This window comes from Durio zibethinus, chromosome 20, assembly GCF_047325235.1.
Source record: "Durio zibethinus cultivar Kanyao isolate XHJ-2024 chromosome 20, ASM4732523v1, whole genome shotgun sequence".
Taxonomy (NCBI): domain Eukaryota; kingdom Viridiplantae; phylum Streptophyta; class Magnoliopsida; order Malvales; family Malvaceae; genus Durio; species Durio zibethinus.
Genome location: NC_143181.1, coordinates 12,146,812 through 12,154,020, shown reverse-complemented (window position 1 = coordinate 12,154,020; position 7,209 = coordinate 12,146,812).

Sequence of the window (7,209 nt, the reverse complement as noted above, 5' to 3'; positions counted from 1 at the left end):
CCTATCTAAACCAAAGTCTGGTAAAATCTTTTACTTATAAATGGCCATCACGAACTCAGCCATTAGCTCAGTCTTGGTCCAAAAAAAAGAGAGGAAGTAAAAACTAGTCTATTTTGTGAGTAAGGTATTCACAGGGTTAGAAATTAGCCACAGCGGTATAAAAAAATTAGCTTATGTGGTTGTCACTTCAACCAGAAAACTCAAACCATATTCCTAAGTTTATTTGATCTATGTACTAACTGATTAACCACTAAGATAGGTCTTATGAAGCTAGAAATGTTAGGGAGTTTAATCAACTAGGCAGTAAAGCATAGTGAATTTGACCTACACATACTATCCAAGTCGACCTTAAAATCTTAGGTGTTAGCAAACTTTATTATAAAGCTTATCTTGGTCTACCTTGAAAGATAACCCAACAAAAATGAGAAAACCTCGAACCAGAAAATTTAGAAGCTTTTCGTTGATGGATTAGCCACAAACCTTAGTGGAATAGCCAACTTCATTCTAATAAGCCCGGAAGGACCATAATATCTATACACCTTGAGATTTAAGTCTAGGGCATCTAACAATAAAATGAAATATGAGAGATTGATAGCTAGGTTAAGATTGGCAACCAGGCTGAATGTTCAATATATAACCATGTATAGTAACCCTCAATTAGTGGTCGGTCAAATAAATAGAGAGTTTGGAGCTTGAAAAGAAAAAATTCAACAGTGTCTAGATAAAACACTAGCCTTGGTGGTCGATTTTACTAAGGCTAAGGTAAAGAAGATACCAAGGTTTAAAAACTTGCTAGCAAATTCCTTATATAAGTTGGCTTTAGAAATAATAATAGAAAGCTTAGATTAAGTCCTAGTAGAAGAACTAGTACACAAAAGCATCGAAAAAGAGTTTGTAAGGCAAAATATGAAAAAAAAAAACTTGGATGGCCTTGATCAAAACATATTTGACCATGAGAATGCTACCTGAACATAAGATCCAAACTAAAGCATTGATGAAAAAGGCTTTTTAGTACACAATGATTAAGGAAAAATTATATAAAAGATCTTTTAGCTTGCTTTATCTAAGATGTGTTGATGAGGAAAAAATAAACTGCATCTATGAAGAAATATATGAAAACCACCTCAGACCTTACCCATTAGCCTACAAAGTGTTAAGGCAGGCTACTATTGGCCTACCATAAAAAAGGATGCGATTGAACTGACCAAGAGATGCAATAAATGTTAGAAGTTTGCTAACATGCAACAATTTCCCTCGACTGAGCTCACTCTTATCATCAGCCTGTGGCCTTTCATGTAGTGAAGAATGGATATCCTTGGACTATTCACCTCAGCCACAAGTCAGAGGAAATTTGTCTTAGTAGAATAAACTATTTTATGAAATTGCTTGAAACTAAGGCCTTAGCCACCACGAAAGAAGCCCAAGTTGATAAATTTGAATGAAAAAATATAGTTTGTAGATAGGCCTACCTTGATCCATAATAATGGATAATGACAAACAATTCAGAAACTCGAAGTTCAAGGAATGGTGTTTAAACCTTCACATTGACCTGAGATTCACATTGATCGCCCAACCTCAGTCTAATGGACAAACTAAAGTAGTGAACAAGATAATATTAAAAGCCTTGAAAAAAAGACTAGATGAAATGAAAAGGGAAGTAGGCTGATGAACTACCGGGGGCATTATAAGCTCTAAGGATTACCACTAAGGTACTAACAAGCGAAACCTTATTCTATCTGACATTTGGAACAGAGGTCATTATACTTGTTAAGATCGACCTTCTGAGTTTAAAAGTTAAATTAAGGTCAAAAAAAGAAAATGAAAAGGCTCTAAGAGCTAACCTAGACCTCATTAAAGAATAAAGAGATATAGCCCTAAGATGGATAACAGCTTATCAACAAAGGTGTCAGTTATTATAATAAAAAGGTCCGATATAAGAACATCGAAAAAGGTGATTGGTGCTTAGAAAAGTTAAAACTTCAAGAGTAGATGATCGAGGTGGTAAATTAGCCTTGACCTGAAAAAGACCATATCTATTTAAGAAGATCATCCATGATGTGACCTACAAGCTACAAGATGCGAATGGTAACATCATCCTAAGGACGTGAAATACGAATAACTTAAAAATTTATTACCAATAACTTGAACTAAACTATGTTCACACTTGTTTTTTGTGCTTGAATATAGAAATCAAATGAATCTCATTCGATGATGCTTACATTTACTCTAAGCTCATACCCAACCAAGCTAACAAAATCCTACTTAAAACTTGGATAGATTCTCAAGTTAATTTAATTCAAGATATTTCAGAGTATCTAGGTAAATCCTTAGCCCACTTAACCGAGCTTAATCAAATCAACTTCAGTCAAATCAAACACCGGTTGATTTTTTTTAAATAACCTAAAGTAAATTTGTAAAACTCATGTTACCATGATTAACCGAACTTAAACTTGTGCAAATAAAAAGTAATAATAATAAAACTGAATTGAAACTTGAATAAAATGAATAAACTATATATATATTTCCTGTTGGTATGAATGGTTTAAAAATTGTCAGCAAAAGGTTTCTTTCTGAGGTCACAACAAAAACCAACCTCGTATATCAACTTTTTTAAAACAAAAATTTACACAAAGCTAAAAAAAAAGAATTATGTGTCAACAACATCAATAGCAGCAGCAGTACCAATAGCACCTTCATCAACAGGAGCAACAGTAATGACCTCAACCTCTTCAGCCTTGTCTGTCTTGTCTACCTTGTGCTTGGCCCCTAAAGCTACCTTGAGTTCGACATCCATGGCTCTATCATTATCCTATTTCTCTTCCTTCTCATTGGGTTAACTTGAAAGAGGCTTCTCTTTGATATTGTTGATATCAATATCAAAGAGATTGAGGTTGAGGTTGAGGTAAAAAAATTTGAATTGCTCTTCATCATCAGCCAAATTAAAGACATCGAGAACGTTGTCATTAGAGAAATCCATTTGGAGTGAAGGAATTCACTGGAGGCTTTAAAGTCTTCAACAACTTTTTTTTGTCAATTCTTCCTTCTCCCTTTCCCCAACCTCTAACTAGACTTTAGCTTTACTATCTTAACCTTAGCATTGTTAAACTTGAGTTTGGCCTGCTTTTTCATAAAATCAACTAAGGCTTCTCAATCAAGATGACCTCCAACTTTGTTGTCAGGTCATTATTCCTTTTCCTCTGTTTTGCCTTTTTTTTATGGGATGCACTAAAGTTAGACCTGACTTTGCCCAAAGCATCTGAACTCTTCTTATGCCAATCACTTTAGGGCAGCCACATCCTTCTTAGCTTTAAGTAGGTGAGCCATGGTAAGGTAAATGTGGTGGAAGTCCTAGCTGTTGTTGTCCAAGGGCTAAAGTGGGAGCTTTTATTAGACTACATAAGATAAGCTCAAACTTAAGTTAAAACAAAAATAAATAATAATGAGAAAGCTAAGGTGAAGTCAAGCAATGCTTACTAAATTGAGGGACTACTACCTTACAGAACCTCTTTGCCATATCAAGGTTCTATGTGGGGTCATTGAAGAGAGTATACTCTAGCCTTGTGTGAATCTTCTCTAAGTTAGGCCTTAACACCTTTACCTTAGGATTTTTCAAAGTAGAAGATAAGACCTCGACCTTTAATTTTTTGGCAAGAAGAGGTGCTGTGAAAGAAAGCTCTTGATAAGCTGTGAATTTTATCTTCTGGATGGTGAGAAAGTGCTGGATCGAAGTGCCCATTGGTCCACCCACCATAGGGTTGATAACCTTGTCCCTCCTATAAGAGCGCACCCTGAGCTTAATCTTTTTGCTCTGAGCCTTTTTGGGCTTGAAGGCATACTAAAATAGGGAGATGTTGAAATCTTTGTTAATGGACATCTTCACAAAATTGAGCTAATAATTAGATAAAAATTAGGTTAAAATAAAGTCCTATGAGGTTACCTCATACCTACTTCAATATTTTATCTCATTTATTACTTCCAGAAAGGTCAACCTATAGGTATCAATGGTGAGCTCCCCTTATAGGTGTGTTCTATTATTTTATCCTAATATGATAGATTTAGGACAAAAAGAACTACTAATGCATCCAAAAAAATACCAAGCCCATTTAGTATCTCCCATGCCTCAACCTTGGTAGTGGCCATAACCTTGATCTCATCATCTTTATTTATTTTTTGTTTTTGAAGGCAAAGAAAAAGTAGTTTCTAATTTTTTATAGAGCTCGGGCAATCGACAAATAATTTTTTATTGAGCCAAGCTGTTATGTAATTCCATCTCTTATTGTTGGAGTGTTTTTTAATGGAAAAAAATTTCTTGAATAAAAAAAGAGTGGGAAAAATATCTAAGTGTTGATAAAGAATGATAAAACCTACTATGTACTATATAGAGTTAGGAATGAGCTGAGTGATAGTTAAATTATAAGAATTAAAAATTGAAACAAATAAAGAATGAAGTAGAAACTTTAGATTGGCCATGAATGAATCCCAATACACATAAAGTCGTTATGGCTATAGTTTATCGGTGACTTAATTTGAGAAGTTCAGTATTAATATGCTATACCCCTTTTTAGGAAAAAAGAAGGTTGTCATTAGAACGTAGATGTGATGAGCTGAACACATGTTAGGATAGTCTTAAAGATTAGTCCTACCTTTTAGTTCTCTTATCACGTCCATAGGGATCATACCAAAGTCACAAGAGTATATACAAAAACCTCGACTAGCTCATCTTGCTCCATAGGATTCCTTCCTTGTCATCACCTTCCCAAACTATGATACTCTCATCCTCTTGTTCCTCTTTGAAACCCTTTTCATAGTCAGAATCTTCACTGTTAGAAGACTTTGACTCTTAAGTAAAAGTAGGATTCTGAGATTGAACAATGCTGAAAGCAACATGACCTTAGGGGAAGAAAAGTGAGGTGAAAATCCCTCAGGAAAAAAATAATCTTTATGAAAATTGATCAAAGAGAATGGAAGTGACAACATGAGTATCTATGTGTGAAGAAACAGAAGTAGAAGAAAACTTATAAGACTAGACCCTAGAAGGGGGAAAATTAAAAATAAAGAAAGGTCAACTATAGAAGATAAACTAACTTGAGACATGGGGAAATGAGGTGATTATGTAGCTTAAAATCTATTTGAGCACACAGCTTCTCTATACTCAAGACCTGTTCTCCTCTTGCTCGAGCATTGTCAAGTTTTGTTGCTACCCTTCTTTAAACATCGAGTTGAACCATAAGGCCATCTTCTGACAATCATGACCTTTAATGATTGGTAGAATCAAGTCATCGTTATCTTGCCCGAGTTGACTCACCTTAGGTTTTACTCTGAAACTCCCAACCTCTCCAGAGTTAAAACTAGATGACATAATTAAAAGTATATGCCAAAGAAAATGGAGAAAATGCACAATAAAAAGAACAACTCTAAGGTTGGAAAGCTTTTAAGGTCAAAAAATTTAGATGGGACGGAAAGTAAAAAAAGTATAAAGGTGAAAATTGAAAGCCCCAACAGTCCTTCATATAGCTACACTTTAGATTATATGAATGGTATAAACTATGACACTTGTCAGAGCGAAGATGGAGAGACGTCTTTTCGTCTTCCCTTTTAGATTTTCTTACTCAAACTATCTCTCTCCTCATTTAATGCCATTAGATCAACCAAATTGAACAAACCCCAAGTTAGACTGTCTAGATTGAATGACTCCCCAAAATAGACCAGAAGCTTGATTCATTGCCAGAGTTCAAAACAGAGACTTGAATCCAAACTCTTGGAGTAAAACACAAGTCCCACGTTGATCAAATGAACTCCCACCCTAATCTTGGATTATCTCGAACAACTGACACTTCGACGATCTTCAAGCCTACTATGCACTCAACCCAAGAAATACGCACGAGATCAGACCCCCATAAGGTCAGACCACAACTTAAGCTTAATTATCTCCCAATGTCGACCTTCATTGTGACATAGGCTGCAAAGAATAAAATTTCATGTTATCCTTTTTTACTTATCTGGCCTGCACGAAATGTGTTGACCGCACACCTAGCAATTTGATATTTAGACTACTTGGGAGTATTTAGTGGTTAAAAGGATATAGTGTTATTTTTTTTCATTAGAAGCCTTAAGCAGACAACCATGAGTAATTCTAACATTTGTACTGACTAAACATGTTAGGTCGACCTAACATATTCAGTGTCACGTTAGCTCCGCCACATCTTTATTGTCCACCAGTGATCCTCTCTCTCTTATTTATAAATATAAATGTCCAAACATCATTAAAGCAAGTTCAATTTACTTATAATTCCTTTTACTACTCTCCTTCTGACCTCATTCATTCTGATTTGCACATTGAAGTACAAACATAGAATATTCCTTATCTTTTCCTCTAACTATTCTTTTCTTCTATTTTTCCAGGAACACCCTTGGATCAGAGTTAGGCACAAACAAGTAATAAGTAAATTCTAAACTTATGCACTATTGCCACTTAATGAACATCAATTTGATTGAAGAAAAAATGTTAAATTAAACTTATAGAGAGACAACAATCAATGGAAATCTGGGGTGTTTAAGGCAGTGAAGATTTCCTCGCTCTTGCTTCAAGGACCTTCTCCACACCTTTATTGAATCTAGCAGTCTCCCAACCTTCAAAATTTCAACCAATTTTGGTGCACATAATAGCGCCTTAATTTTACCTCAGTCTTTGCACCACCACCAACTTTTACTCACTTAATCTTTCGTCAATCCTCAGCCTGGATAAATTAAAGCCTACATAATCTTTTTCAAATTAATGACAGTGCATAGCTTTCTGATATATATGCCCAAGGCAAACACGAATCTGAAGGTAATTGTAGAACAAAATAAAACAGAAGATTTTAAAACAAAAACCAAATATAAACTATTGCCAACCACAAGGAAATATATTATACCAATTGATGATATTAATCACTGCAGTCAACAATAAAGAGCAATCTATTAAACTTTACTGGATGGAACTGGCTTCTTTGTCCTCACTTCGAACCGTTGCATCACATCAAAAAGAAGAGAGAAAATAGTGTTTAGAGTCTAAAAAAAATCATTGATTAATAAAAAGAAAAAAAGCAACGATAGTGTTTATTCGTTTCAATTCCTAAAAAAAAAAAAAAATTGTTTTTAAAAAATATAATAATTATTTAAAAAGTTTTACATGATATTAACATATCATATAATATTCTATTTAAATAA